Source organism: Lissotriton helveticus, chromosome 1_1 (genome assembly GCF_964261635.1).
Source record: "Lissotriton helveticus chromosome 1_1, aLisHel1.1, whole genome shotgun sequence".
NCBI classification, from domain to species: domain Eukaryota; kingdom Metazoa; phylum Chordata; class Amphibia; order Caudata; family Salamandridae; genus Lissotriton; species Lissotriton helveticus.
The window spans coordinates 63,711,337-63,733,147 of record NC_136057.1 but is presented as its reverse complement, the minus strand read 5'-3'; the positions used below and the strand labels follow the sequence as shown (position 1 = coordinate 63,733,147).

General features: G+C 45.5%; 1 protein-coding gene across 1 annotated transcript in view; it reads left to right on the top strand.

Moving 5' to 3' along the window:
• Window positions 1–21,811, top strand: part of LOC144825272 (uncharacterized) — an 80,142-nt gene that overhangs the window by 15,258 nt on the left and 43,073 nt on the right. The gene's annotated exons all lie outside the window — the stretch shown is intronic.

Below are 21,811 nucleotides of genomic sequence, written 5' to 3'. Positions count from 1 at the left end.
GGCATGAAGTAAATCACCCCTGCAGTCTTCTGGAAAATGCAGGCATGAATCTTTCCTGTGGAGATACCGGTTCAAAGGTTAAGCAAACATTATATTAAAGCAAGGAGCACCCCACTCCATAACTATGGGCATGTAGCTCATCTTCCGGCAAGCATGAATAAGCATCAACCTCTCTTTAGCCCAGAATACAACCTTTCATTAAGGCCACCATAAGCATGGTATCAAATGAAAAGGGGCAGTGCATTTCATTAGAGTCGCAGAGCGAACGTTTCAGCCAGCATGAGTAAATATTCCCCTAGGTAAACACAACCCTTTCCATTACCATCTGTGGAGAGTTTCAGGAAGGCAAGATTAACCAGTGCCTAAGGTAAAAGGAGCATAGATACACTAGACATTAATATCTTCATTCCAGCAGTAATCCTTAGTAACAAATTCCCTGAAGCAGGTATAAACATTTCTTTAGAAACCTGGCATGACCCATTAAACATTTCATCAAGGGAGCATAAACATTTCCTGAGGCTGGAATACGCAGTGCATTAACCTTATTACTCAAGCATGAACCTTTCCTCAGGCATGGGGCAAACATCTCATTAGATAGGACTAACCATCTACCAGAAGACCTTTGAGGAAGTAATCAACATTTCAGTGTAGAACTGGAGGCATGTCATAAAACCTGGCCTTAGGTAACAGCAAACAGTTCATTAGGCCGAAGATCTAACACCTCTTCAGGTAAACCAACTTCTCTTTAGGCCTGGTCACACCCTGCATCAGGCTACAGTACCTGGCATGTAACTGTACCCCCCCAGGCAGTGGTTAACTCAGCTAGCCCCGGGTCCCAGGGCCTACCGGAGTCATAATCCAATTCAGGGGCCTTCTTTGGCTAGTCGGGGCCAACGGGGCCCAACAACAGTGTCCCCGGGGGGGGTGGAGGGGGGTTTGGGGGCGGTCTCCGTCCCTCCGCTCCCTCCCTCCGGCAGTTACCTTACTCTTCGGCCCCCCACCTCAGGGCCCTTGTGGAGCGTTGTAGCGTGCTGGCACGTCGCTGGCAGAGGGAGGGAGCTCACGCTGATTCCAGAGCCCCCTCGCCGGTATTCCCAGCCTTGGCGGAGAGGAGGCCGGTCAGGGGAGGCCCGCACGGCTCCGGCGCTCTTCCCGGGCCTCCCTTCAGCCCTGACGGTGTTCCGGCCTTCCGGGGTTTCTCGACAGCTGGGAGCCAATCCAGACGCGGCTCCTGGTAGGTTTGGTGCCGGACGCCAATCCCAGCGCGGCCGGCCAGGGGGTGCGGCTGCCAAGGCCAATAGGAGGCAGATAAGACGGGGGCGTGGCCAAGAATGCAGCCGGGCGCCCGTCACGTGACGCGGGTAATGCCGGCTTCGGGCCTAACGAGGCCTAGAGTCGTGGTGCGGCGGCCCTCTCTTGGCTCAGGGGGCCGCCGAAGGGGGCGATAAGAGCGGCACTGGCGTCAACAAGAGAGCGCTGGGCCGCTACGGCAATGTCAAGGCCCAGAGGGCCCCCGGGCTGCGGCGGTGATTACGGCCCTCAGCAATGCGGCGGCGGCCCTCTCCGCGTACCGGGGGCCGCCGAGACGGACACAGAGGACACCAGCTCCGCGATAGCGGTGAGTTCCGCAGCGCGCTCAGTCTCCCCAGCGCTGCGGGGGCAATCACAGCAATAGCGTCTCAGCAGTATAGCACTTCAGGAACACCACAGCGCTTGGGTGAAACACGATGTGGGGGCACACCCAGCAGTTCGGGCAGGGCAGACAGTCTAAATAATAGCGCTTCTCAGGCACCGCGCTTCAGGGCACAATAGTCTCCAAGGACCCAGCGCTTCACAGGGGCACAGCAGAAGAGCCCTGGGAAGGCAGTTTAGATGATGCAGGACAGGCCACACGACAGTGGCAGGATAGCAAAAGGGGGACCAGGACAGGATTAAGGGGCGCAGATGCAGCACAGCCCAGTACGTGGTTGATCCCCAGCAGTTCTGTGGTAATTTGAAGGTCTTCTTTTTCTTGTCGCTTGATGGTTTTTGCGCCCTTGTAAATATCAGTTTCTTGTTACTTGAAGGGGGGTTGAGTTGGGGACTGCAGGCAGGCTTCCTCTGCAGGTCACTGTAGATGGTCCCTGGGTTCCCCTCTCGCCGGGCCAGATCAGTGGGTAGTCCAGGGTACCTCACTCAACTTAAGAGGCAGCACCTAAGCCCTGTCACTCTCTGTGGCATAAGTCCCTGACTAGGCCCTACCGCCTAAAACTCCTGCGTGGGTTCCCCAGGTCAGTGATGCCCCAACTGACTGAAAAGTTTTCCCTCCCTTGCTTATATAGGCCCAGGTCAGGTGACCACCCTCTAAGGCGGCAAAACTAAGCTCCGCCCTTGTTCTAGAAGGTGCCAGGAGCTTCCCATCTCTAACTGTGGGCAGGCAAGGCAGGCTGGAATGGCAACAATGTTTGGAGTCCCTGCCAGCTCCTGGCAACTAGAATGCGCCTTAACAAGACCACACTGCAGTAACAGGGGCCTATGGCAGCCATATTGAGGGTAGAGGGCACCTGCACCTAGCATGGATTTTAATAATACACAGGGCATTTTAACCTCACAGGGCCTATACAACTGCATTACAAGGGGGGACTTCCAGAATTCGGGGAAGCAAAAAGCAAAACATTGCTGTGAAAAGGGCCAAGTCCAACAGGCACAAAATATGAACTGCACCTCTTGCAATTTGATGGCACGTTTTAAAACAAAAAACGCAGTTGCCACTAGCATCTGCCAGGGTGCCATAAACGTCTCTGCGCTGCTTTCAGTTCTGCCACAAACACGTAACTGCGAACGTTTGGTACAGGCTGCAGCCAAACTCCATACACACCATCGCACAGTTGAAGGCAATGAATCAGAGCGGAGTCAACGCCTCATCTCAGGTCACAGGGGCACAGGTATTGTAATAGAGGCGAGGTTGTACTTAACTTTAGAGATGGGTAGATAGATGGGTAAATGGCTCAGTGAGTAAACAGACAAACCCCAAAGGACGGACAGAAAGATGGTGTAAGTCAGACAAGAAGGCTGGGTAGACAGGTTGACTGACGAATGGGACATACCGGTATAGAGACAGTGTAAACAGAGAAACTGTTCTGTGAATGGCAGCCATTAAAACGTTACCCCACTCACCTGTATCACTCCACTAATATATTGCATTAAGAATATGAATGAATGGATACCTTGTTTGTGTATTGCCAATACTTGAAAGAGTCCGAATTCTCTAAGCAGCAATTTGCACACCATAGTGTGGGACATATTTGTTGCTAAGATTGGATGATATGTTAATATTTCCGTTTTTTTCAAAAGTGCAAAAATCTTGCAGGACGTCACAGTGCTTTACATAGTCTGAGAGACTGACATTTGATTCAAGATGTACATATTTGTACCTGTCGCCTGCCCAAGATCAGGAAGCAGGCACACCGAACCGGCACCTCCTCACCACTTCTTGTCAGCCAATAGCAACCCCTATGCCCAGCATACACAGAGAACTACACTGCTATGGCACAGCACTACCAGCTGCCTGCCTTCCTGCCCCTACACTGTTACCCCGCGGTGCAGCCACAGGACAGTGGCTACATTGCCTGTGTCTGCCCCGCTACACGTTGTTCCTGCCATGGAGGTTTCCCACAGCCGGGTGCAGTTAATAAGTACGGGGACCCAAAGATATGTGGCACCGCAGAATAAGAATGGACATGGTACAGGTAGGCTTTTTAAAATGTATTTATGAGTTTTCACTTTTATATAGCCCAAATTTTACCCGCAGGTATCGGAGCGCTTTAAATCAGCATGCTTATAACAAGAAAGTCTAGCACTCTATATTACTGCCAACTTTGCTTAGCATAAGCAACAACTAACCATTCACAAACAATGCTTATATACCAATTGCAAATCAAAAAATTTTTTTTTTGCAAAGCATTGCCATTTACAATGCCAGTAACTCAAACTTTAATGCTGCAAGACCTATTGCATTGTAAATGCTTGTATATCCTGTCGTCGTGCTGCCGGCACCCTGTAGGGTTTTTGTTTAACACATTTCCCTGGTTCTGTTTCTATTTTGTGCTCTATCAAATGTGTTCGTCCTGGCAGGTCTGAAAACATTAGAGAGAAGGGATGTAAGGTGTTTTGGAGCTCAGTTTTCTTGGCGTATGTAAGTTCTTCATTAACAGGCAGTTGTTCTAAGGTGCTCTGCTCTGACCCAGTAGGGATTCCAAATTGAGCTACCTTGGGTATCGGACCTATCCATTTTTTTAATAGATTGATGTGAAAGGTCTGCCTCCTCGAAGGGGAGATCTGGACCCTGTAAGTGGTTCTCCCTATGGTGTCTACTATGGGATAGGGACCCAGCCATTCACTCCTGAATTTATTAGTGGAGGAGGGTAACAACACTAAAACCCAGTCTCCCTTTTCTAGGGTTCTCCATTTCTTTCCTTTGTCATAATATTTCTTTTGCCTGTTCTGGTTATTTTCTAAGGAAGAGTATGCCAAATCTCTCAGTTTGCTGAGCTTGGACTTCAGCTGTTGAGTATACTCTAGTAGGGTTTTCTGTTTGTGGTGTTTCTCTTGTTCCCAAGTGTCCTTTGTTATTTCCAAGAGGGACCGAGGTTGTCGGCCGTACAGCAGTTCAAAGGCTGAGCAACCTAAACTACTTTGTACCTGTGCCCTCGGTACATATAGTGCTAAAGGTAGGACTTGGTCCCAGTCTTTGTGTTCAATAGAGAGCATTTTTTTTAGGGTTGTTTACAAGGTCCTGTTGTACCTTTCTACCAACCCATCCGTTTGGGGGTGGTAGGCTGAAGTTTTTATGTGAGACAAATCTAGCAATTTACAGACTTCCGTCATCATTCTGGAGACGAACGGGGTCCCCTGGTCTGTTAATATTTCCTTTGGAAATCCCACCCTCGAGAATAATTCTATCAATTTCTTGGCTATGTTCTTAGCATTGGGGATTCTTAAGGGAAAGGCCTCCGGAAACCTAGTTGTGTAGTCCACTAGGATCAGGGCATAGGAATGTCCTTTTGCAGTGCGAGGAAGGGGTCCGATAATGTCCATGCCTACCCTTTCAAATGGAGTCCCCAATATGGGGAGAGGTTGTAAGGGAACAGCAGGGGGTTTATACATATTTCTTTTCTGGCAAATGTCACACTGTTTACAATACTCCTCTGCCTCTTTATAAATCCCTGGCCAATAAAAAAGTTTCAGTAGGGGTTGTGTCGTTTTTTCGGCGCCTGAATGACCAGCCGTTAGGTGAGTGTGGGCATAAAATAGGACTTGTTTTCTGAATTCTTTTGATACTAACAATTGGAGGGAATCCATGGGTTTACCTAACCTATATAACAGGTAATCTTTTATCAAGAATTTAGGGAAGCTTTGACTAGGTTGGGCTTGTTCCACATGGGCCATTTCCCAAGCGTTAAGCAGGGTGGCATCGTTAATTTGGGCGAAGTGGGAACTACGATCCAGTACCCAAGGTTTAGTAGACAAGAGGGCCGGGCATGCATTTGGTTTTTCAGATTTAGATTCTTTAAGTTCCCTCTGAAACAGGTCCAAAAAATCTGGGTTTTCTACCCTTATTATGAGGTCTTCAGGAAGGTAATCTACCACTCCTACTCTCACTGACCCAGGACTTCTCCCTAAGGGGGTAATCGTAATGTGCGCAATGGATAGGGTTTTACGTCCCCATGTACACATCTAATATGGACGAGGGACTTGGGAATGAGCTGTTGGGGTAGCACTAGTTTCTCTTGTTCCCAAGTGTCCTTCGTTATTTCCAAGAGGGACCAAGGTTGTCGGCCGTACCGCAGTTCAAAGGCTGAGCAACCTAAACTACTTTGTACCTGGGCCCTCAGTACATATAGTGCTAACGGTAGGACTTGGTCCCAGTCTTTGTGTTCAATAGAGAGCATTTTTTTTAGGGTTGTTTTCAAGGTCCTGTTGTACCTTTCTACCAACCCATCCGTTTGGGGGTGGTAGGCTGAGGTTTTTATGTGAGACCAATCTAGCAATTTACAGACTTCCGTCATCATTCTGGAGACGAACGGGGTCCCCTGGACTGTTAAGATTTCCTTAGGAAATCCCACCCTCGAGAATAATTCTATCAATTTCTCGGCTATGTTCTTAGCATTGGGGATTCTTAAGGGAAAGGCCTCCGGAAACCTAGTTGTGTAATCCACTAGGATCAGGGCATAGGAATTTCCTTTTGCAGTGCGAGGAAGGGGCCCGATAATGTCCATGCCTACCCTTTCGAATGGAGTCCCCAATATGGGGAGAGGTTGTAAGGGAACAGCAGGGGTTTTTTACATATTTCTTTTCTGGCAAATGTCACACTGTTTACAATACTCCTCTGCCTCTTCATAAATCCCTGGCCAATAAAAAAGTTTCAGTAGTTGTTGTGTCGTTTTTTCAGTGCCTGAATGACCAGCCGTTAGGTGAGTGTGGGCATAAAACAGGACTTGTTTTCTGAATTCTTTTGGTACTAACAATTGGAGGGAATCCATGGGTTTACCTAACCTATATAACAGGTCATCTTTTATCAAGAATTTAGGGAAGCTTTGACTAGTTTGGGCTTGTTCCACATGGGCCTTTTCCCAAGCGTTAAACAGGGTGGCATCGTTAATTTGGGCGAAGTGGAAACTACGATCCAGTACCCAAGGTTCAGTAGACAAGAGGGCCGGGCATGCATTTGGTTTTTCAGATTTAGGTTCTTTAAGTTCCCTCTGAAACAGGTCCAAAAAATCTGGGTTGTCTACCCCTATTATCAGGTCTTCAGGAAGGGAATCTACCACTCCTACTCTCACTGACCCAGAACTTCTCCCTAAGGGGATAATCGTAATGTGCGCCAATGGATAGGGTTTTACGTCCCCATGTACACATCTAATATGGACAAGGGACTTGGGAATGAGCAGTTGGGGTAGCACTAGTTTCTTTTGGATCACGGACTGCCTGCATCCTGAATCCAACAGCGCCCTTATGTGTCGTTGATTGACCGTTACCCTTACATAGAACGATGGTCCCATCTCAGCGGTGTACATCACGGCCTTAGGTATGTACCCCACCTCCATTGGTTCTTCAGGGGCTTTTCTTCTGGGACACAGTCTAGCGATATGGCCCCATTCGCCGCACTCGAAGCACTGGGGGCCTTTGAAAACTGGTTCCATTGTTATGGGTTTCACTTTTGGCTGCTCTGGGCCGACATTGAACTTCCTTTTGGGTTTTGGTACTGTGGACATCTTTGTAGTTTTTTTTGGTCCCAAGGGAGAGACCTAGGCTGCGCTCGGCAATAAATGGTGGCCATCTCTACGGCTTGTTGGGCAGTAAGGCCAGAATTTTGCTTAAGCCAACGTTGGGTTCCGTATGGTAACGCTTCCAGAAACTGTTCCAAGTATATACTAGTCATTATCTCTTCTTTGGACCTGCTCTCGGGTTTCAGCCACTTATCGACTGCCATTTTTAACCGGAGATATAGAGTCTTGGGGTTTTCACCAGGAATTCCTTTTTCTTTCCTGAACTGTACACGATAGGCCTCTGAATCTAATCCTAAGTGGGTCAGGATTATTTCTTTGATCTCTTGATATGGCGTATTCCTTGTGGCATTGGCCACCTGGTATGCAGCCTGAGCTTCCCCGGTTAACAATGAGGCCAGAAAGAAGGGCCATTTTTCTTGTGCCCAACCACAGGCACGGGCTGCTCTTTCAAAGTTAGTCAGAAAGGCATCTGGATCCTCCCCTAAGTTGTATTTTTGTAAAGATACTCCCGAGGGATGCGTCGGGGTGGCTCTTCGTTCGGGTAAAGCACCGGGTTGTTGCACCGCCTTATTTAAGCCTTCGATTTGGGCCGTAATGGTGTTCTTGAAAACTTCCCTGTCTGCTTGAGCCGACATCATTCGTCTTTCTACGGCCCATTCTAACTTTTCTTGTCCCTTTATAAGGTGTTTTATGATTTGGTCCATCTTCTATTGCGGGATGGAAGGGGGATATCCCACTTCTGACACCAGTTGTGGCATGGGATCAAGAAGAGACCTAAGACCAGTTCGGGGTAGGTAAGGTTTTATTTTGGAAAACGTCTTTTTATGGCGGGTTATCAGGGTGTCTCTCTGAAAAGCTCTGGGGTCCGTGATGGCGTCTGGTTATGGTCTTGTTTCCAGATGGTTAAGAAGCAGACTTCAGGGGATGTTTCATTCTTCCTAACTCCTCGTTGGACTCCGCCAGGGAAAAGAAACAGGTACAGATCGTCAGGATATGTACTGTATCTGGACTCTCCCACAGGGAACCGGGCAAGTGCAGGGGACACCCGTGCTAAGGTGCTAAACACTTTATTAAATGTGCGAGGGTGCAGAGGCGTGATTACTGGTGAAGAGGGGTATATTTACACGGTGAGGACAAAGAAAGGTTGGGCAGATATTCTGGCACACACGCAGCTACGGTTTAGAAGAACCCCGTCTTCCTACCCAGCCCGCCAAACGCTGCCGTACCTGTTGTAGCCACACTCCTCCCTCGGGAGTGTGGCATGGCGATTCACGGATCCGGTGGCCTCCTGGCTTACTCCTGTCGTCCTCGGGTTCGCCTCCAAAAGCTCAGTTCTCTGCTCCTCCGGGCCGCTCTCCCACTCTCGATCCTCGGTCGGTGACGTCACACGCCAGGACATCTTCTTCCGTGTTTTTACCCACTAGGAATCCTGCATCGTCATCAGGGGGTGGAACTGCGTACTCGTGTGTCTTCCAGTTAAAGGGGCCATCATCCAATTCATCGGCTAGTTCCCAGGAACAGGCTTCTCCCCTGTTCCAGTCATGCTGATAATGAGGCAGAGAGGGGGAGGATATCAGTTCACTACGCCACCACTCAACATTATCCGGTACTTTTCCTCTCGTCCCCTGCCCAGTGTTACAGTGACCTTAATGCTGCAGTTTGTATTTCATTACCATCATTTGCTTACTCTGGAGACTCTCCAGGGTGTAGGAGGTTTGCTGTTCCAGATTTCTTTCTTCAGCTTTTGGGCAGTTATCACTCTGTGGCGATCTGTGGTCCTGTTTCTCTGCTCTTCTTGTAGTAGCTCTTATCAGAGCTTCATCCATCCGCCAACGATAATAAGATGCCAGGCGTCACCCAGCACACAACACAGACTATGTTGGGCTACGTCTATCTGCTCGGCGCAGTTAGAGCGAGGATAAAGTTCTACGGACCCATCAGGCTGTGAATGTAACCTAAGGGCTTAAGATGAAATGAAGAGCTTATATCCTTCCTGAGTGGCTCCAGACTGCTGTGTGCAGACCCGATAGCTGGCAGCACCCTGGAGTATGTATGTATAAATCAGATTATGTTGGAAGTAACCTGCAATATAGTGGCAGGCAGCACCCTGCCATAGAGTAGGGTTTCTCATAGTGTTTTAATTCCTGACACATTAATGGAGATTGTCTTTTAACTGGCAGAAGAACAACACTGACCATACATTTTTCTGGGTTTGTCTTTAAAATGACGTACACATTAGGAATGGCAGTTCGTTCTGCTGGAATAATAACACAAGTTATCTTGCACTCTGCTATGATGTTGCATAGATTTTTGGCTTACACTCTATGTTGTTGTATGGATTTTTGGCTGCAATAAATTGCATGTTTCATTCAAACAAGCTTTCTACAGGGCACATACATGATTTGCTACAGTAGAGAAATAATGCTCCTGTGTACTGTGGCAGACTCAGAAATATTGAAAAACTTCATGATTTATCTTTCAGTACTTCCTAGTAAAATCTTTCACTTTTTGACTCCTACATTAGCAGAAACATAACTTAGTACCATTAAAATAGTTGTGATGGGGAACATTCATGTGGAGTTAGGACTGGCTCGACCCGAGTGCTTGCTGACTTGGAGGAGTATGGAGTTGACCACATTGCCTGGTCCGGTGTGGAACCAAGCCAGCGATGCTTTGCTGCAGGCTCATTTGCCCTGATAGCTGGTCAACAGTTTGAGGAGGAGGAGGTGAAGAGCTGGCTAAGTGTGCCATGAGGCTGGGATTTCAGTACATCCCTGAGAAGTGAGCTTTGAGTCGATGTAGTGTTCCTCTTATACCCCGTGCAATTCATTCTCTCCAAAGCCTCAAGAATTCCTGGGTCTGAAGGGCGGCTGATTCTGATTGGGTGCTTGATAGTTTTCCAGAAACTCATGTTCTTGATTGTTCATGTTTGTCAGTAGTTAATGAAACACGCCCAAGCGTTTTATCTCTTCAGTTGACACAAGCTGTCATACAGGTTTCTTTCTCGTTGCAAGAAAATATGAACGGCCAACGAGCCTCTGTCTGTCAAAGAACGGAAGGGCTGGGGAACTGTCACTCATCTCACTGCTAAGCAGAGCAGTGTCATGCTTTCACCCTCACTCAGGCCTCTGATTTTAACTAACATCGCTTAGAACACTGGGACTTTAGAACCCATCCTTTTAATGCGAAAAACAAAACTACAAGTCTCATAAGCAATAGTGGTGGAAGGTGTCACGCATGACCTGGGCAACATCGATTCAGCACATCCAGTTCCATTTTTTAAGTATTTGACATAATATTGAATGTATAACCTTTGTTTTTTATGGTCATGAGTCACCAGAATACTAAAAAGGTGTCTCTAGTCCATTCCATCCTGAGGGAATTTCGGTAGTAGAAAGAAAAAAACGGGACATAAAGCAATCTATAACAGCTAGGGTATTAGGCTCGGATGACGGGTGGGTCAAACATTTAATAGGTGTCCAACTTAGTCTTAACAATCTGCCAAGAAGTTCTCTAGGGGGAATCACTCCATATGAAATCCTTTTTGGAACTAGAATGATTGTTGAGGACCTCGATTGTCACACTTCAGTGGTAGAACAAAAACCCTTTAATATCAAAGATCGTTTGGCGGTTTTGCAGGACTTAAATGAAATAAGGAAAAGCCAAAGCAACGTGTTACTGAAGCCAACGGCCACTGAAGAGAAACCACCCGTCCCAGCAAGGCCTGCCTAGATTCCAAAGATTGGGGATCTAGTCAGAGAAAAGATCACGGACAAGAAGGAATTTGGGCCTTCTTACAGACAACCAGTACCTGTCCTAGCAGTCCACGGATCAAGAACAGTTTTACTAACGCCCCTTGCTATTAAAAAGGAGAAAAGGTTTGTGTCCATCGACCTGGTCAAACCACATCATGTGGCCGATCATAAGTAGTAGGCCAAGTGGACTCCAAAGATGTAGCAGATGCCCAAATCTTGCTACTATCCAAGAGGTTTAAACTGAGAGACTCATCATCACCTTTGAGAAATCTGCAGAATGAAAAAAGGACTATGCAATAAAGCAATGGAACTTGTACCTCTTGAGACCCAAATTACAGTTCGTCAAGAAACACCTGTCTACAATGAAATAGCATCTGACTATACAAATATGACAAGTGATCACGGGGTTCCAGCGATTTCCACGAATCCTGATGCAATTCCTACAATTTACAGAACTGCCTCTGGCTATTTCATTAACTTTGATACGTTTTCCGAGGATCCCAGTGAACCTGAAACAACGCCAGTAAAGAGAACTTTTAAAGAACGAGCAACAAACCTTTTGCATAAATTGGAAAAGACTTATTTGGTTTCACCATGGAATGAACTTTGGATTGTGTTGGGTGTACTGATTCTTCTACTTTGTTTGACTCTTGTATTTACCTTGGGAATAGTAATAACTGGAAGATATGTTAAAAATGATACAGAAAGTAAGGCCATTAACTTACTCCTCAAACCACACAAATCATCTCATCGTGAACAAAGAGGCTTGTCATTAGTGAACATCACAGCCGTTCCTATACCAGGTGGTATAGCTTGGGACAGAACCGATTATGACATCCTTGGTCCTGCAGAGCTGTTGAAGATTCTACACCAATTCAAGGTTTCCTTGAGTGACTTTGTTTCATCCAGTACCTTTTCTGATGATTGGGACTTTGAGACTGTTAATAATATGATGTCATACTTTGAAATGTCTGCAAAATTTACGAATCATGAATACTTAGAAGGTTCATCGGATTACAAACAAATGTATTGTAATAATCACTCTGGTCATCATTTCTTGCATAAATCTGCAAATCATAGAAATGTATTAACTTATAACCAATGGGAGCATTGTCCTTCGCCACCAAAGAGTAGCTCAAACACATTTTATAACAAATTTCCGTACTTTTCAGGTTTTAATGTTTCAAATCCAGAAACATTTTACTTTAAAAATGTTAATAAGACAGGAATGAAAAGTATGCTGACTAATACAAAGCAAATAATGTTTTGAATGACACTGTTCAACAGACATCTTGTCTTGGGTTAGCCAAGATAAAAAATTTAAACAATCCGTCCATACCTACACCGACACCTGATAGCAAAAACAATACAGAAGGGGTGGTTGACATACAGACTATTTTTGTTCAAAACAGAACAGATCCTACTTGGAAAAAAATCATTAATCTGGCCCACAGACACAAACAACTATCAAGATAGATTCCTGAAAAAGACACAAGGGTTCACATTCACTAGGCCAGATCCAAGATATATCCAGAGACAACATCCAGGGATAGTAACATCATACAGTGTGGGGAAACTGCGCCTTGAGTGACTACACAAATCTACCCTAAAGGAAGTAAAACAACACTTATCTTTACTTAAAGATGGCGTTGATATAAGGGACTTCTTACAAGGACCTACTAAACCGCGTCATAAAGATTTCATATACGCCGGTATCTATGCTGCCTATAATGAAGCATGGAAGATTACGCAAGCAGAGACTGCAGAACGTATACGAGAAATTGATCGTATTATCTCAGAAATATCTCTCTCTGTAGTTGACAATGGGTTAATGACTCTGTCATCCAGTTTATATTCTTTGGACTGCATACTATCCTCTGCCATAGACATAATGGAACAGGACTTGGTCATGTTGCAACATGGTCAATCACAATTGCGTTCTATAATGCTACTGGGCTGGACATTGCAAAACCTTTGTTCAGGCTATGTGCCTTGGTGTCTAATCAACACCACGTCATTGTTTTCTGAATTTGACCTTACAGATAAACAAATCACACTGGCAGAGAGGGGAGCAGACTATACGGTGCTGAGCATTGAAAACCTGGAAAGATTGCCATTAACTGTTTCTGAGAAACCAGCGACAGAATGGATAATACACGGTACAATCACTCTGCCTATGACGATTTTCCATTTTCAGTATTGCTTAAAACATATACCAGCAGGCCTATATGAAAGGTTGAGTAAAGAATACATCAAGACATCCTTGGATTTACCCAATACACACAGATGTTGGAGTGGGGGAAAGTAGTGTTTCTTAGTGGTACAAATTGGGAAAACGCACTAAGCGGTTCACTCATATGTCGGGATATTAATTTACACAGGGCCTGCGATGGTTCCACAAATAACTTATCCTGCCACCTGCAAGGTTCACCAGCTGCGGTGATTGATCCAATTTTTAGGCAACTTTCTAATGGAAGTTATATTGTGTTGAATGATCACAGCTGCTGCGGCATGTTGCCAGGAATAGCCTATCTCGTAACTGTGTCAGCCAGGGTCACTTGCTGTATGCAAGTATTGTTTCCTAAAACAAAGACAGACAGGGAGTCGCCATTATGGCCTTCACTGAACATCTCTTCTATACGAATTGATACTTTAAGCAGACTGAAAGCCATTCTTTTACAGAAAACGGGGCCACTGACCTCGGCCAAAGAGACGTATAATCTGCAAGTTGCAAGGACTTCTGCAGAGATACATGCCGTTTTAACAACAAACTGCCCTAAACATTTCTCGGAAATGTTAGGTCATATCTTAAACATGTCTGATATGAGTGGTATTGTACATGTATTTAAGACAGTTTTTTCGGGACTGTTAGCACCTTTTCAAGCAGTCCTAGGCATATTTCCAAACTTCGTGCACTCGGTGTTTGGCAGACTGCCTCTCGTTTTGGGGCTCGCAGCAGGGATACTATTTTTGCTCCTTCTGCTCCGATATGGCAAGCCAACTCACCAACGACGCCCAGATCACCTTGGAGAACACTCTTCTGGTGATGAGGTGTTGTGAGCGCATAATCCAAATTTTGGGATTAACTTGTTGAAGAGAATTGAATACCACATGGTTTCTAGCATTCAGACCAATATGGCAAGATTGCATCTTACCTGTTCTTTGATGCTTGCTATGTGGAGAGGAATGCATGCTAGACATCTGTCTGACACTCCCATCAGTCATGCCAATGGAAGTTGATACTTTGCTTGGACCAGTAACGGCCCATGCACTGTGTTGTCTCCAGCGGCTACCAATCCTTATGACGGCATTCATTGAGATCTCACAGACGCAACATGCTAATGGTGAGGTACGAGGAACAACAGGCGCACAGGTACCATCTACTTCGAAAATTGCTATTGCAACTGACGCTGACGGTGATGGTTCACAGCTATGTGCGGTTAATCTGCTTAACGGGGTAATCCAAATTTCACCTACAATGGTAGACAAATTCTTTACAGACTTAGAAGACTTGATGTTTTCTCCTAGCCCTAACACTGACTTTTGATTTGGCACGCAGTGTTCTGAGAGACTCTGAATTCAACCTTCATTTTTCAAAACAAAGTTCTAACTTTGGGACTTTATTTTTCCTATGATTAATTTTTGTTTTTCCAAATTCTTATTTTTTCATTTTTTGGCACCAAGTAATCTGCTTAAAGTAGAACTATTCATAGAGAACTAGATTTCTGTGATAGATTTTCAAGAGACAATAATTGACCTTGTCCTCATACAAACAGTTCATATAATCTGCTCGACTTTTTTTCTGTATTGAAGAGCCATTTCATAAATGTATTTTCGTGATTCATTCGGATAGCATTTTCAAATGTCAAAAATATATGCTTTGAATGAAACATTGCTTTGAAATGCATACAGCACAAATGCTCTTTTTCATGTACAGCCAATGCATTTTTATGTATTTTGGGTGGGTTTTAACGCATCATGTTTAGATATGTTTTTATGTGATTAGAACTTAGTAATGTCATACGTAATAAAGTGGAGTGGGTGTTGTGTGGCGTTTTAGGCTCCAAGTGAATTTTCCAGATTCATGCCCTTATATAGGTACAATTCACATTGCCCTTATATAGGCATAGAAATCAATCCCCCTTATTTAGACATACCCCATGCAGACCAAATACAGGCATGGCTACTTCCACCCATACCAAACGTTACAACGATTTCTTGGAAAATCGGCTTAAGCAGTTAGGGAACTTCCCCTTGCTCAACTATTGATTTGTCCAAGAACTCATGTACTTTGCAAAGAACAACTATTCCCTAGGGGTTCTTTCCTGACGTTATTATGCCCGACTTTATGTCAAACTATGGCATTCCTAGACACCTTCAAGGTGTAAATATACCTCCACTTGCTCTAGTGAGACACAGTGGTTCGGAGCAGTTCGACTATCTACTTGCCCGACGGAGCTCGCTACAGCAAGTGCCGACGGAAGCCGACCCTCCAGCTGACGCACTGATCAGGAAGCTATCTCTTCTCCTGCTGAGAATCCAGCTCCAGTGTTTCCAAGCTCCCGTTGCAGGGTGTTTGGAAATCGAGTCCCGAGACAGAGATACCAGACCTCCTTCATTCTAACTAGGGTTTGGAGCGGATTAGAACCTAGAGAAATCTTGGATAGATTCTTGGCAAAGAAAACGAAACCTATGCTACAAAATACTTACTTCTTCCCTCGTACTAGACTTAGGTTAGGTACATCGAAGTAGGCGTATTTGAGAAGCACCAGTTGAGTATTTTAGCCTGTGTATTTATGTATGTATTTTCAAATGGCTTAGAAACCATACAATGCTCTTACAGTAATATTTTATAATACTACTCTCACTGTACGCATTATACTTTGCAGTCTGCTTAACAATTGTAGCAGTTCACTTCTCTTGTATGAGAAAGAAGACTGTTCAAAAAACCTTTTTATTGAAAATGCCCGTCTCTCTATTTCTCTACAAACTCTGTTGAAACGAAGCATGCACGATTGACTGAATGAAGTACTTATCTTTTTTTTCCGCCACTTTAGAGATATGTTTCTTATTCTTGGAAAACAAAGTTATCATGTTTATGCGGTTGTCAGAAACTAATCTCTTCTTCTGAATTCGAGAAAGTTTCTAGTGACCTCTGAGCTAGCTGGCACTCAGTATTAAGTTTAGTATATTCGATAGAGACCTAGTCGACCTCAGTCCTACGTCTAATCTATAGGATATATTATTCCAATGCACAGAGCCTATTGGGAATATAGGAACTACGCTACAGCAGTAGCAATCTACTTCCCATTTATGAAGGAACAGACAGCACAACATTTCTGCCAGAGATGTCGTAGGGTCAGAAACAGTACATAGGTAAGTAGGTATGATAGAAAACTAACTGATGAGTAAGATTTTAAATGAAGAAGCTGCTGTGATAGACGGCAAAACATCCATGTCAAAACAACAGCAGTAGGACAACGGTTCATGGAATGATAATGGTAGATTTATATACATGTCTGTGGAGTGCGTGTCACTTAATGTTCTTTTCGTCCACTCTCATGAGATGGTTTTGCAAGGCAACTCTGAACTCACTGAGTGTGGAGCTTCCACGAATCTCAGAGACAGGCCGTTCCAAACACGGTAACAGAGAAGGTTGAAAGATCTGAGTCTTGATCCTGGCAGGTGGATGGGGGTGTAGTTGGTCTGTGTGTTGCCACGGCTGTCCAGGGGGTGTAAGAAAATGTCAGCAATTTGTAGAGGGCCCTCTTTTGGGTGAGTACCACCCAGCTTCATGCAATATGGACTAGAGGGTTTGTGTCTGCGCAGGATGAGTTGCATTCTGATAGAAAAATGGAGAACCTTGTCGAAAGCGGATAGATGTTACAAAGGATTAACATCTTCAGTTACGACAGATAGAGAAAGTCCATTTACCTCCAGGTGCTTGAAAAGCTTCCTGCGCTCTGCTGGTGCAGGCAGGTTGTTTATTCTCTAGTTGGCATTTGCCAGGGGATGTTCAGATACAGTGGTTGAATTAAACCTTGGAGCAGCACTTGTAGCGTTGACTCTTGGAGTCTTGTAGCGTGTGCTGGATGTGGTAGAACTGTCTCAATGCTCTACGGAGCTCAGAAAATCCAGACTCTCCTTCATCTCAGAGCTCTACCTCTGTGGCTTAACAAGTTGAACTGCAATAAAGAAGATGACCTGGACCAGTTCTACCTCTCCCGACCTTTGAACTGATCATTGAGGAATGAAGCCCTGCCTGGAAGGCAGATCTGCACAGAGCACAGCTGACAGAAGTCCTGCCTGGAGGGAAGATCTGCACAGGGCACAGCTGACAGAAGCCCACCCTGGAAGGAAGATCTGCACATTGCACAGCTGTCAGAAGCCCTGCCTGGAAGAAAGATTTGCACAAGGCACATCTGACAGAAGTCCCTGCCTGGAAGGATGATCTGCACAAGGCACAGCTAACAGAAGTCCCACCTGGAAGGAAGATCTGCACATTGCACAGTTGACAGAAGTCCCACCTGGAAGGAAGATCTGCTCAAGGCACAGCTGACAGAAGCCCTGCCTGGAATGAAGATCTGCACAGGGTGTAGCTGACAGAAGTCCCTGCCTGGAAGGAAGATCTGCACAAGGCACAGCTGACAGAAGCCCCCGCCTGGAATGAAGATCTGCACAGGGCACAGCTAACAGAAGTCCCACCTGGAAGGAAGATCTGCACATTGCACAGTTGACAGAAGTCCCACCTGGAAGGAAGATCTGCACATTGCACAGTTGACAGAAGTCCCTGCCTGGAAGGAAGATCTGCTCAAGGCACAGCTGACAGAAGTCCCACCTGGAAGGAAGATCTGCTCAAGGCACAGCTGACAGAAGTCCCTGCCTGGAAGGAAGATCTGCACAAGGCACAGCTGACAGAAGTCCCTGCCTGGAAGGAAGATCTGCACAAGGCACAGCTGACAGAAGCCCTGCCAGGAATGAAGATATGCACAGGGTGTAGCTGACAGTAGTCCCTGCCTGGAAGGAAGATCTGCACAAGGCACAGCTGACAGAAGCCCCGCCTGAAATGAAGATCTGCACAGGGTGTAGCTGACAGAAGTCCCTGCCTGGAAGGAAGATCTGCACAAGGCACAGCTGACAGAAGCCCCACCTGGAATGAAGATCTGCACAGGGCACAGCTAACAGAAGTCCTGCCTGGAAGAAAGATTTGCACAAGGCACAGCTGACTGACGTCCTGTCTAGAAGCAAGATCTGCACAGGGCCCAGCTGACAGAAGTCCTGTCTAGAAAGGAAGATCTGCACATTGCACATCTGACAGAAGTCCCTGCCTGGAAGGAAGATCTGCACAAGGCACATCTGACAGAAGTCCCTGCCTGGAATGAAGATCTGCACAGGCACCGCTGGCAGAGGTCCAGCCTGGAAGGAAGATCTGCACAAGGCGCAGCTGACAGAGGTCCTGCCTGGAAGGAAGATCCGCACAGGGTGCAGCTGACGGAAGGTCTGCCTGGTGGTGACCTCAAAGCAGTGAGAGACCCACAAACCACAAGATCCTTCAAGCCCAGCTAGCCAGACTGGACGCAATGTACACCAGAGGCCTGATTTAGATTTCAGCAGATTGTTTATTCTATCACAAATGTGACCGGTATCCTGCCCGCCCCATTAAAAATGCATTACATCCTGTGGCAATTATAATAAGGCAGACAGGATATCTGTCACGTTTTGATAATGCCTTGATGTAGTTTGCAGAGTTTTACTCAGCAGAACTCCACGAAGTGCCAGGGAAACTCCGCCGCACTCTGCAGACTTCCGCTAGGAGCAGAGTTTGTTAAGTTGCGCTGCTCTCACTGATTTTTAGTGCCAGGAGTTTAACCCCCACTGTAAAATAAGCAGCACGAACAGCACTACGCATCGTGTCAGAGGGCGATGCTGCTTTCTGCCGCTCTAATTGATATTCTAATCGAATGGCAGCTTCATCAACGAGAATGGCAGATTTTAACACTAGAGTGGTCGCGACCTGCCGTGACCTCCCGCAATGAGAAATCTCGCCAGGAGGAGGTCTAGCGCATTATATTTTATCACAAGCGCTCGCCAACTTACCGTTGGCGAACCACTTGAGAAAAGAATTCCGTTCTGCATGGAGTGTTTTGGACCAACTTTGGTCAAAACTTTGCGAGGTCTGCTGGCAGAACGGAATTCTTCACCCAACCCTATTTTTGAGGCAATAATCTGTTGGACAAACTCCTAACTAGGCCCTTTGTCTGCAATAAGTGTTGTAGAAGTGAGATCCATGGCCTTGTGAGTATGAGGCAGTTATCTGACTTCTGATGAATGCCACAGAGTGAGTGCGCAGCCAGAGTGCAGTAGGGGGGCCGAAGGACATAAAATTAGATGAACTTGAATATGAGAAATATGGAAAGGTAGAAATGCTGCATCACCTGTGGATAACTGACACCTCCTCCCGATCTTCAAAATGCCCATCCGGTCCCAAATTATTAAGAACAACAACGGTCCCATGCATACAAAATACTGCGAAACAATAAATATAGACAGAATCAATTCTATATTTGGAGCGACATGTCCAGCCGGACAGAGGTCTTCAAGTTTACTCAATACGTAATGGATTACAACCAGAAGGAATACCTTCAACATTCACCAGTGTGGGGCACAAGCCTGTACCCAGACACTCCTAGATTCCACTCAGAGGAAAAAAGGCTTTGTAAGGCAAAAGTAACGTTTTCTGTTTCAGAAGTTCATATGTACAGAAATATCAAAGGGCACCATTTACATATACATTACATATAAATCAAGTTATGTATAAGGTGCGAGGCAGGTCGACGGCGTTTCGGTCCCACTACTTAGATCATGGGGACCATCATCAGGACATTAATTAATGCCTTAACGTTTTTAAGCCTCTAAATGCCTAGGAAGGGGAAAGAAGAAGAGAAATGGCATATGTACATTTTCAAATTTTCATCATAAATTTATCCAGTGACTTAAAGTGAACCTACTTATATACAGGCGCTGTGAATTCGTGAAGCTTCCTAGATTCTATGCCGAGAGGCATGGAGACAATTAATTGACATTCCCGTTTGTAGAACATTTCCAATGGTCAATATTCGAGAATTAATTGAGTAAAAAGTGGTCGATTGTGCGCTAAGGAGGAAGAATCCGTGTGGATTACTTGCAGTGAAATTTCTAGGGTGGTGGATAAATTTAACCGTGCGCTTAGACGGAGTGCTGGATGGAGGGAGGGCCGCGAGGTGCTGACATAGAAGTGCAGCGTGCGAGCTGGTGCGCTGTACAGACTGGGGTCGAGGGCCAGATATCTGCGTGCTCGGTGCTTGACCGGGTGGTTGTACGAGCATATCAAGTGGCCAAGCGGTTAGGAAGGCTTACCGATCCGGTCACAAATGGCATCCTGGGCCCCAAAAGGACACATCATGCCAGATGCCATGTAATGTTGGAAAAGGGGGTAAAAAGAGTAATAGGCACACATCTGCTGCGTGGATATGTCAGGTAAATTATTGGTTGTGATGGATTCTCTATAAGTAGTAAATGACTGATATCGTTGAATATTAAATTATATGACTCAACATTTGTTTGCCATATCTGCGCTTATAATGTAAAGGACGGGCCTTACAGTGAACTCCTCTCTCTGTTTGACACAAAAGCCCCGGAAGGAGCTGCATCTTACAGAACTTTATCTAACTTAGGAAGAACTAAAGACTTGCTGTTTAAAGTTGTCTTTCAGGGCCAGAACCGGGTGATGTAAGCTACACTAGTTTCAGGGAGATAGACACATGTTATGGCGATAGGAAACACCCCTCAACTCACAATAATGTTCCAATCTTCCAGGTTAGTAGAAACCAGAAATGCTTGAACCAAGGGAGCTGTTGAAAGTGCCAAAGATGACTTATTAAGAGCGAGGTAAAGACAGGAGTTGGTATTTGAGATGATCTTAAGTAAATCGGAAAGAATGAGAAAAAGTGTGTAAATGGAGTTACTTTTGTTGTATACTTCGTAAAGAGTTACTGGAAATTTTACAGCCCAGCCTGATCCATCTCTTTTTCTATACTCTGCTGTTGTTTAAATGAAATCTTGACCATATGCGCCTATCTTAAGCTATACCTCAAGCACTTGGGTGCTACGTGAGCGCCCTTACTTTGCTCAGTTACTCTGTAAACATTGGTAAATCACCTCTTTTCCAGACATTAATAAAATGTCACCTGATCAACAGAACATTTAGTTAAATATCTGTGTATGATGAAATATTCCTTGCTAAGTTTAAAAAGCGATATAGAAGAAGGGGGAGCTTTACTAAGATTTTGCACTGTGTTTGCGTCACAAAAGAGGCACAAAATGGCACAAAATCTTTTTTCCTAATTTACTTTCCAGCGCTAAACTTGTTTAACACTGGAAATAACGTTAAAGTAATGTGACACTGCGCATAGCATTGTTTGGCATTACTTTGTGCCATCGGGGCCTGCCAAGGGTGGTGCATGGGTGTTCTTGTGCAACCACAAAACTGGGTGCAAGGAAGTAGAAATGCTTTCATTTCTTCTTCCTTTTCTGACTTTGCATGTGTGCTGCACTGTGCAACACGTATACAAAATGGTAAAAGCTTTCCCTCGTGTCGAGGCATAGTAATTTGTACAGGAAGGGTTTCCTTCCTGTACAAAACCCATGCTGGATTCACAGACACACACACGCTAGCGCTCTGGTGCTAAGGTGTGTGCATGGCGCAGGCCCTCTGTAATCAGTGTTGGCGCAAGGGAAAGCAAAGGAGAG